The sequence below is a fragment of the Pipra filicauda genome, unplaced genomic scaffold, assembly GCF_003945595.2.
Source record: "Pipra filicauda isolate LSUMZ 115617 unplaced genomic scaffold, ASM394559v2 scaffold51_size4534324_pilon, whole genome shotgun sequence".
Taxonomy (NCBI): domain Eukaryota; kingdom Metazoa; phylum Chordata; class Aves; order Passeriformes; family Pipridae; genus Pipra; species Pipra filicauda.
Window position 1 is genome coordinate 3,422,890 of NW_024104665.1, and position 10,771 is coordinate 3,433,660.

The 10,771-nt window shown below is 37.6% G+C and overlaps 1 long non-coding RNA gene across 3 annotated transcripts in view; it reads right to left on the bottom strand.

The window, feature by feature from the left end:
• Window positions 1–567: 567 nt before the first annotated feature.
• Window positions 568–10,771, bottom strand: part of LOC113989126 — a 63,007-nt gene continuing 52,803 nt past the window's right edge. For all 3 annotated transcript variants that reach the window (XR_005565700.1, XR_005565704.1, XR_005565699.1), the window contains one exon: window positions 568–880. This is a non-coding gene — a long non-coding RNA (uncharacterized LOC113989126). The remainder of the gene's footprint in view (window positions 881–10,771) is intronic.

Here is a 10,771-nt window from a genome sequence, read left to right on the forward strand (position 1 = left end):
ATGCTGAATGCTTCAAGCCCCATAAAATCTGCAATGGGTGCTCAGCACCACACAGAAAGTGCACACTTGTTGACAGCATCCTTGGTTCAATACTAAGTGAAATCATAGGGAAAAAGCTCTCAGTGACTTGACTGAGCTTTGAATCTGACCCAGGCTCCTTGTGGGGGATCCAGCAAGGTTATGTGTTATTTGTGAACCACCAAAAGTATAAGCCCTTGTTGTAGCTGCAGTTTTTCAGGTGGAGAAAGTAACCAAAGGATGATCCTCATTTGTAAGGGACACGACTTTGAGTCAGTTTTGGAAATTTCAGTGACCAATAAAGCTTGTAACTTAAATATGAATTACCAATCATGAAAATGATAGTAATGTGCAAAATGCTCATTTTACATCGTTTTTAATGCTGGGTATTTGAAAAAGGTTCTTCCACCAGAGGGTGGTTTGGCACTGAACAAGGCTCTCCAGGGTCTCTTGGTCACAGCACCAAGTCTGACAGAGTTCAAGTAGCATCTGGATGATACTCTTGGGCACATGGTACGATTCTTGGGGATGGTCCTGTGCAGGGCCAGGAATTAGACTCGATGATCCTTATGGGCCCCTTCCAACTCAGCATATTTTGTGATTCTGTGATCTTAAAAACCAATCTGGACTGCTCAGAAACCCTTGATATTGCCTTCTTACCTTCACTGCATGTTGATCCTGAGACACAGCAAAAAGCTGCTCTGAAAACTGATTTGGGATTGGGGTGGTGCTTGAGAAAGAAGTTTCCTTCTGAAATTTTCTAGATTATATGAATTCTACTTGTCCTTGCCATGAAGAAGCTCTGGTGTCCTGGCAAGGTACTCGTTCCTGTGCAGCTTGATAACATTTATTGTAGAAAGCTCTGTAAAGAAATACCATAAAGAGAAATTACAAGAAGATTGCACAAGGAATATTTATTTATTTACCCTTCCATCAGCAGCTTTCTGTTACCCCGAAGCACCAAAGCTACTATATATATTGTTTGGAATTTTTTTTTTAATTGAAGAAATTTGTCATTTTGGTCAGTTTTTTTTGAAAAAACCAAAACAAACCCAAACAAAGCTAGTAGATATAAATACGCCTTTGGTTTCAGCATGTTTTCTTGCTTACAGATCTAAATTTAATGTAAGGTGCTGTGGTTTAGTTCTGCTTTTAAAAGCAAACCTAACATATTCTATACTGAAAGAAGTCTATGGGTACCTACTTCTTACCGCAGAACAAATGTATTTGTTTTCTAAATGGTCATTTTCCAGAAAGCACATTAAAGTACAATTTACCCAGTTTGCAAAAACAGTGTAACATTTCTGTGTTTAGCATTATGTTCATGGATGGATGATTCTCCTACAACAGAACGTAGTATTTACTGTACTTGCAATGGATTTTCTACACTGCCTGACTCCCAGTGACTAAGATGAACTGTGAATGAGTCTGATAGATCCTAATCTATTAGTACACTGTAGTTTTATTTCAGAATAAACTGTCAGGAAACACAGAGAAAGAGTGCTTAAATCAACTTTGTTGATTTAAGTAAATGTTTATGACTCAGAATCTGTACCTTATCTGTTCTGGGCCTTTATGAAGCTGGATGATTTATTTGCCACTTCTGTTTAAATATGATTCTTCCTAAACTGAAGAATCTCAAGATTCTCAAAATCTCATTGCTAGGAACATTCTTATCTAGCCAAAAGAAGAGGGGAAAGTAGCTGCACTGGCTCAGGAACAAGAGAGGGATCAGAGAGTAGTTTGACTGTTTTGGTGCATGGGTTGTATTTCTAGGAACAAAATTATCCACTTAAAAAAGCAGTTTGTAAGCTTCAGTGGTCCACTGGAATTATTTTGACATTAACATAGACAGAAACAATTGTGAGATAAAACTTACACCAAGACACAGACTTGATTCACATCACCCTTAAATGCTGAATGTGGCAGCATACAGACCAAAATTAGCCTTTGGTGAAATTTCTGACACATCCAAGTGACTATAATTTGTAACCTCTGCCTATAATACAGCACCTCAACCTCTCGTGAGACTAATGGGCCACAGCGGTGGGGACACAATGCATCCAAGCATTGCTATTGTAGGCCGAACTCCAAAGTCCAGCTTCCTTTAGGGAACAATTGCACAAAAATTTTCCTACTGCATTTGTGCTGGTAAATTGCTTGGATTTGATCGGTGTAGCTAAGTCATTAGTAACTGTTGTCTTGACTTTAATGGCTACATGTGTTTTTAATTCTGAATAAGGGAAAAAATCATGTGGTTTGATATATTCTGGGATCTCTTCCCACAGATATTGCAGATCAAAGAAAGGAAGACACAAGATTCTGCAAGATCCATAGTGATGCCCATCCTCAGCTTTCCTAGCAACTAATTTCTGAGATTCTAGAAATTTTAACATGAGCACTAGAAGGTGCTCCCCAACATGTAGAGAGGATGAAATTAGGAGAAAGCTAATGAACTATCCATAGTTTTTAAAAGGACTGTATCTGCATTGTGTCTTCATGAAAAATACTTTGAATTTGAACAATTTTTTTCTTCTTTGATACAATTATTAATTTACTAATATCTCATTGTATTTTTCCCCACAGTTACAAGGATTTGGACCAGGTTTGTTGAGCAAGATTGTGTAACCCTGTACAAGCAGCAAAACAGAAGGTCATATGAAGTAGTGCTAGCAAAATCAACTCACTGAGCAACAGAGTCACTAGTAATTTAATTAGCTGCTTATAGCAGTCATAGCATGAAAAGCCAGCTGTGTAACTGCAGCCTTCACAATTTCCAGCAGAAATGTAGCACCAAAACACACCCAAATATATTCTTCAGGATTGTAAAGTCTAAGGGCATTTATTTGCCTTTAGTAACATGAATAGTAAACTCCAGAGAGGAGTTTGCTAATGACTACATACATTTGTTATATTACATATGCTTATGATGCTGGATTTTAAAAAAAAAAAAAGAAATAGAGATGTGGATGTAACGTAGCCTTTTGGCTGTTGTGGAAATAGAAATTGCAAAATAACTTTGGGCTTTCACCATATGGAAGTGTTTTTGCAAGGTTTTTGAACATAGATATGTTCCCCATGGTGGGAAGGTGGGAAAGCAATTGATCATCACTGTGAGAGCTAAACAGGGCAGCAATACTCTTCCTAGAAGAAGCAGAAATGGAGGCACAGAGGGGACATACACTGTGGCAGCGCCTCACGGCAATTCCTGGGCAGCCTGCGGTTCCTCCCTGTCCTCACTTCTTAACAGTACAACCTCAAGAGCCAAAGAGGATTGTTGTGGGGCATGCTGCTGTTGTGGGATATATGACAATAACAAACATTCTCTAGAAGAGAAGGAGTTTTGTTTTGTAGGTTTTTTCACAAAAAAACTAGCAGATGGTTTCTGCTTGTTGACAACAGCAGTCTTGTGTGAGCTGTGACCCAGGTCCAAACGGGCTTTGTGCTAAACATACAACTTTACTCTTCTTTGGATACTTCTCAGTGGTAAAAATAATATTGCCCCTCACAACACCACAGACACCATTGTGTACTGGGATCTGAAACTGTCACTGCCAACCATGAGAAATTCTGGAGTGCACAGCTCATTTTTGGAACTAATTAATTATATCATGAAAGGACATTTATTCTTCCCCCACCATCACCCTGCCCAGCCCCCATCTTCCCCAATCCTTGCTAATCTTTCTTTCTGGATAACAGGGGGGAAATAAGGAAGGTGTTTAGCAGTCTCAGTTGTCTCTGTGATTCAAATCACAGAATGAAGCCAGACAGCAAAACAAGTGCAGATCAGGCAAAGGCTGCCTGCTCTGCTTGTGCTTTCTCTGCAAGAATCGGTTTCAAGTATTAGATGGATTTTTTTTTCCTGTTGCAATTAACTAAGAAAAATATTTCAAAGCTGTATAATTAAAGGCCAGCATTTTATTAGGTTTTAAAATAGCCTTTATGAAATCTACTCCTGCCACTGGTAATTACAATGTACATCTTAATACACCTCTGCTAGGCCTGAGCTGGAGATAACAGTCCTGTGTGTATTGCATTTGGCTTGTGCATAGAAGGTAAAATCCTTTATCTTATCTCAATCTCCAAACAACCAGCCTCTCTTCCAATTCAGCCCTAATCTTCTTAGTAAATAATACTGATATTTTTCACCATAACAAAAATGGAGCTGCCAGATTCAGACTGATAACACCTCTCATTTACACACCATTCTCTGTCAAAATCTGCCTGATTTTTCTTAATCTCTTTAACTCATCAAAAAATACTTTTTCACATTCAGCCATGGTAAGTTCCTTGCTACCAAATAATATTACTATGAATAAATCCATTGACTACAGCTGTCTCTTTGGATAGATATTGGAACTCTTCTCCTTCCTGGCTTGTTTCATTGAATGATAACAAATTATTGTTGTCCAATTTTACTTTTCTGTAAAATTTGTTATCCTAACAAAATGACTTAAAAAGATTGTTAACTGAGAGCATGTCTAAAAGGCATCTTTTTTTTTTTTCCACAGGATGTCATCTCAGTTCACTTCTCTTAGAATGCTGTCTTTGCACTCCCATCTTTTCCTTTGCCATGGCTTATCTTTAAAACAAGGGAAATGATAACCTAAGTCCTTGGATTTTTATATAGCCTATTAATTATCTCTGTATGATTTCTTAAATTGCAAAAAGATATCGCCGAGAGAATGGCAGAAAAAAAGCTAGATATCAGGACTTCCACTTACAGTGAAAATGGAAATAATATACTTTAATATGACTAGTTTATTTCAGCAGCAACCTAACCTCTAAGTGACACAGACATTTGGGGTACTCGTCCTAATATGGCAAAATGTCCATGTAAGTAAACAGTAGACTCAGACACCAAACCTTCTTTCATCCACTGCTGTGCAACAAACTGAAGGATATGCCACATCAGAAATTTTGGACATCCCACATCAGAGAAAACAATCTGAAAATCTATAGGAGAATATGGCCTAGAACTTCCAGGTGTTACGGCTGGAAGGAATAGGTATTTGTCTTCTGTACAGCCTGTGGACCTGAAATGCTAATTCTTTCTTCAGGTAGTATTTGGTGGGATATCTTTAAATGGCAAAAGGGGTTTTGTTCCACTAACTTTATGCAAAGTCACATTTACTTATTTATTAAATTTTCTTATTTATTAAAATTTGCATAACTGTTACACAAAGCAAGGCTGCACGTGTTCATTATCAAGTAAAAAGATCCTATTTTGAGGCTGGAAATCTTTCTGACATGCTTCCAAAATGCTAATTGTGTTGGTTTAGTAGCCAATCACCTACAACATCACTATCCATGTCAGGATTATGGAAAAAATGAATCAGATTGTTTAGATAATCTGCCATCTTTGTATCACTGAGAGAGGCAAGAGCTTCTAATACCAGTGAGTGCAAAACTGGTATCTTGTATGGCTGGTGCAGAATGAGTCATGTGGTCAGCAAGAGATGTGGGCCATTGATCTTGGCCAATAGATTACACTATCAGGGCTCCAAAACAGGTCCCTGACTGTTGTGTACCACTACTGTTGCTGTTGCTTCTGTTACTCATTCAGTCACAAAGGTGTGCTAGAGTGCAGAGTTCCTTATTAGGAGGCAAGCAGCCTGATGGGCTAACATTTAAGTCTAAATATTTTTACATATATATATGTATATATACATCTTTCAGGAAACTGTCCCATTACTACATGTAATGGGACAAGTTTCCTGAAAGATGTAAGTAGCTCCCTGTGCTCTGACAAGTTGTTAGCTGACTACTGATAATATCATTATACAGGAGGCACAAAAGGCCAGAGTCTTGCTACAGACTTGAAGAAGAAACCTTACAACCTGAATGTGAGTTAAGGTACATGTTTTTTTTCTGATGACTGCCTCGATATTTATAGGTATCCCTCACTGAATACTTGTTCAGTCTTTATTTTCTCTATAATTTTTGTTAGCCTTCCTCTGCACCTAGTCCTGTTTTGATTTATCTTGACTGAGACTGTGTAACAGGACTGTATTAACACTTACAGTGAGGTTCCACCAGAGATTTTCATAATGAAACTAGTCCTTCTCTATACACCTGAAATACACCTCCTGACTCATTCCTTGTGTGCCCTTTTTTGCTGGAGTACCTCACTTCTCGCTCTCAGTTGTACTGTGACAGACAGCTAACCTGGGGTCCCCCGCTAGCTCAGCCTTTTCTAACTGATTCCTAATTTTTGTTATTAGTTTCCAAATGCATTATCTTCATTTGGGGATAAGTGACTAGCTTCATTATCTTCAAAATACTGCTTCTCATCCCTTTCTTGTTATACCTGTCCTTACTGTCATCCAGCCTTTTTCTGCATGATATCCTTCTCTCCTGTGTATTGATAGTGCCAACCCTTGCAGTATCGCCACATTCCAAATATTTGTGTCATGATCTTAATTGAAATAAGAAGGAGATCAGACCCAAGACTGATCCATAAAGAATTCCACTGCTAACTGGTAACCCTTACGTTAGTTTTCCTTTCAACACTATCTTTTGCTCTCGTTTCTTGAGACAGTCTTTACCTATCTTTCAATTCCTCTACTAATCCCTATCTTCTCCAGCTTAGCAAATAATTTCCCATGTGGCACCATACCACACGCATTACCGAAGTCCAGATAGATGACATCGACTCCTTTTCTTTGTCTAGAAAATCAGCTATCTTATCAAAGGAAGCTATTAAGCCGGTCTGCCTAGATCTCCCTTCTTTTATTACATATCCTACCGCACCGTATCCAATATTTCCTTCACTTCCCTGTCTTTTATTTGTATGTTCCTTCAAAACCTGTTCTAAAACCCTGCATACTTCAAAAGTTAGGTTAATGAACAAATATTTGCCAAAATATTTCTTTTTCTTTCATTTAGTATATCTTCTGTTCTCAATCATACGACACTGTCCTTTTTCGTCTAGGGTTGTTTCACCCTTTTGGCTTGAAAGACAAACTTTTTCAAGTCTTTGATTTCAGGAAATTCAAGGTCTAATTTGAATTCAAGTATCTCAATTCATCATTCCACATGATCTAAAACCCCAATTGCATTAATTCCCTCTCCTATTACTAGAGAACATCTGTTCTCTAGTAATAAGTAAAATATTAGTTGCAACACTTTCCAAAGATCTGTCATTTAATTCAAACTGCTTACCTCATTACCCATTTTTATCTTTAATAACCAGATTTTCATTTGGCCTGTAACAGTTTTAATGATGGGTTTTAGTGTCTTGCATTGAGATGGAGAGGTAATTTTTTTGCTTCATCCTTCATAAGTGATATCAAGATAACTTGTGATGAGAAATACAAGAGCAGCGGGGGGTCTGAGTGTGAAGTAAAGGGAGCCTAGGATGGATAGGGGATGTTTTGCTAAGAAAACTGAAGAAAAATTGAAGTTGAGGAGAACATTTTCAAGTTGATGCTTACTTCATGGAATTGTTTAAAACTTTATCAAAAGCAAGGCAGGAATGTAATTTGATGAACATCTGATTGTGTGGACATTCATTTTTACAACAGGCTAAACGAAAGACACTATGAAACAGATGACAAAAAATCAGGACTAACCTTGAGTTCTCAAAACACCTTTCTTCTTATTCTGACTTGAAAATTCCACATAAACTATCCAGGTTCAAATATCTGTTCAACTGTGTGCTCTTATCTCACTCAGCATTCACACAGTTTCTTTCCATTCAAATGTTTGCAGAAGGTTGGCCAAAGGGCAGAACAGACGGCACTCCTTGTATAAACATACACTTACAAATATTTCTTCTTATTTTAAATTTTTTGGCTACTCTGTTTGCCTAGTTTTATTGTTCTCCCACCTCCCAGTAAGCTGTCAATAAAAAAATATGAATCCAACTTCCCATCAACTATGAATGCAGCTTCCCTGTATCCAGTCAGGGAGATATACTGCAAAAGCAAAATGATTGCAACACAGTGCACTCTATGCTTTTTTCAGCTTCCCAGTATTGCCAAAATTAACTGGCCTGTATCTGATAAATGCCTGTTTCAACTGTGTGTGTGGAATTATTCCATCTTGTATGGCTAGTGATCAGATTTATAGAACACTTTTAGCAATTTTTATGTAATGCTCAACTTAAAAAAATTAAAGCATATTCTCAGTAGTGACAGAAATGTGGGTGTTGAAAAGTTCATTTCCTGACTAATATTTAAGGGCCAAATGCTGTTCCTGATTACACTGGTCCCATATTTTTACAGGGACTCTGCCACATGTCAAAGAAGACGTTTACAAGTAAGCATGCAGCTTTTGCACACACTTTCCAAACTTTGAAATTTTTACTGCTCTCCCACTGATCAAAACACATTCAAGTTCAAGTGGGATATAGAATTGTTATTTAAATCTTACAGTCAAATTAGACCCTAGAGACATGATTGCACAGCGTTATTGTCTCAGTCCCCATGAAGTTAAGTGTTCTCATATCAAATATGATGTCTTTCAGCTTACCACCTACTGCACAAGTATTCATCTCGTTGTTAAAAGATATCAGGCAAAGTGTGTTTTGTTTATTTTTTCACGTATCAGTTATTTTTAGTGGTAATGCTAGTATGACACTATTGCCTTTTCCTGTGAGTCACAGGAAAATGAAACTTCTACCTAACATTCTCAGTCATGTTAATGATAAGAAAGCCTCCAGGCCTTTCTTAAAGATCAAAATGGCATTTTTTGTTGTGTCTTGCTTTTGAAGAAGGCTGTTTTTTCTGTGAAGTGCTGCTCTCTTCTCTCAGGAGAGAACTGGGTGATGCAAGTTTCGGTGATGGCCCAAAGGCATAAACGTTAAGAAAGCAGAGCCACATCACTGTGAGCTTGGCGGGCAGGGAGTACCAGCCCCTCACTTGAAAGACTGCTGCCACCCAGAGCAGTCTGGGGCAGAGGGACGTCAGCAAGCCAAGAGGGATGTCATAAATTGGTGAAAAGGATTTGCAAGGAACTATTTCTTTGAGAAGTCATGGTTCTGCTGAAGCCAAATGGCATGGCAAACATTCAACTTGATTTCAGCTGAGTTTTCTTTTGGAAGAAAACCAAGGAGAACATGTCAAAATAATCCGTTTTAACATTGTTGGGCTTTTGTTTTTCATTTGAAATGATTTTTTACTTTTGTATTATATTTTCTCTAATACAATAGATTATATATTACAGCACAAACTCAAACATTAACATCAAAATGGGATATTCTGAATGACCTTGAGTGTTTTTCAAATAGTTCCTTGTGAGAAATTTTGAAATATCAGTATTTTAGTCCTGGCACTGAACTCTTATCACCAGAGCTCCCTCTGCATAGCCTTAGAGTAAGTCTGCAGCTGACTTGTGAAGTAAGGATTGAATTTGCTGGCTTGTCTCTCTGGTTAGCTCAGAAACACTTGCATTTCTGAAAATGGTTTCTTACATTCTATGCGATTTTTAAGAAGTTTTGATCTATAGCCCTTTAAAGTCACAAGAAACCTTTTCCCTGTCTGGAGTTTGAACCACAGACACAAAACTTTGTACACTTCAGTAGCGTTACTCTCAGTATTTGTCCCTTTCTTTAGTAGTCTGATAAGTGATACATGAGGGACTCTGGAAAACATTTGTAGGCAGGAACAAGAGGTGAGATGAGGACCCATCTGATCTTGACATTAATTAAAATAAAATCCAGACTTCCTAGTCTCCCTAAGCAATTAAAACAGTATGTAGTTGTGGCTGAAGAACTCCTTTTCCTTAACTTTTTTTTTGCAGTGATTTAGCAAAGATGTATTTTGCATTAGAACTTTATTGCACACCTGTATAAATTATGCTGTTGGGTAGACAATGTTTTTTAAAACAGCATAGCTGTCAATTGCTTGTGTAATGGCACATTTTGTGATACTATCGGATGACATATAACTTGTTAAATTACATCGAAAAAATATTGGAGACAAATGCACTATAATTAAATGACAATAATAATGAGACCAATATTAGCTGCTGCCATCAATTATGTAAAGACTGAACGTTTATTATATATTTTTCAAAAAAGCTTTGCTTATGGTTGAAAACACATTTCATTCAAAATCCTGCTGGTGCTTTTATAATTTAAAAAGATGTTTACCTTCGAATTCACATTCAGGTGTTTACGCCATGCCCAGAGGAGAACATCTGTGTGCAAGAAGTTTGCTAAAGCTATGTGAGGTTCTTTTAAAGACATTATTAATTACTTAAATATTGCACATTTTTGATCACTCATTTTGTTTGTTTTATATCTGGGTGATTAACAAGTTGTTAAAAAAATTCAGGCCTGATCATCTGATAAAATTACATTCACTTCCATGTAAATGTTTCATTGATTATTAAATACTGTTCAGTGCTATTGCCTCTTGGTGAGGGCATGTCTCTTCAACATGGTCCAATTAATGCAGTTTTCAAACAGCAACACTATTGCTAACACTTGCATATTCTTATCGCTGAAATAACAGCACCTACTGACTTTAACACTATAGCAAATATCTCCTGTTGTGTTTTCAACAGACAGTTTGGTTCTGCTTTCCCCTGCATTAGGTCAGCACCCCCAGGCACAGGGTCAGAACTGGACCCATGTATGCACTGCCTATGTGGCCAGGAAGCTATCCTTTGCAATCTATTTGAGTCCTTTGGAGAAGCCATTGAGTATGTGTACAGAGGAGGTCAGCTGATCAATTTTGGATTTTCATTTTCAACAGGGTTGCTCAACAGAGGCTCCTTAGAATGAAGCTGGCATGAAATAAGTGGT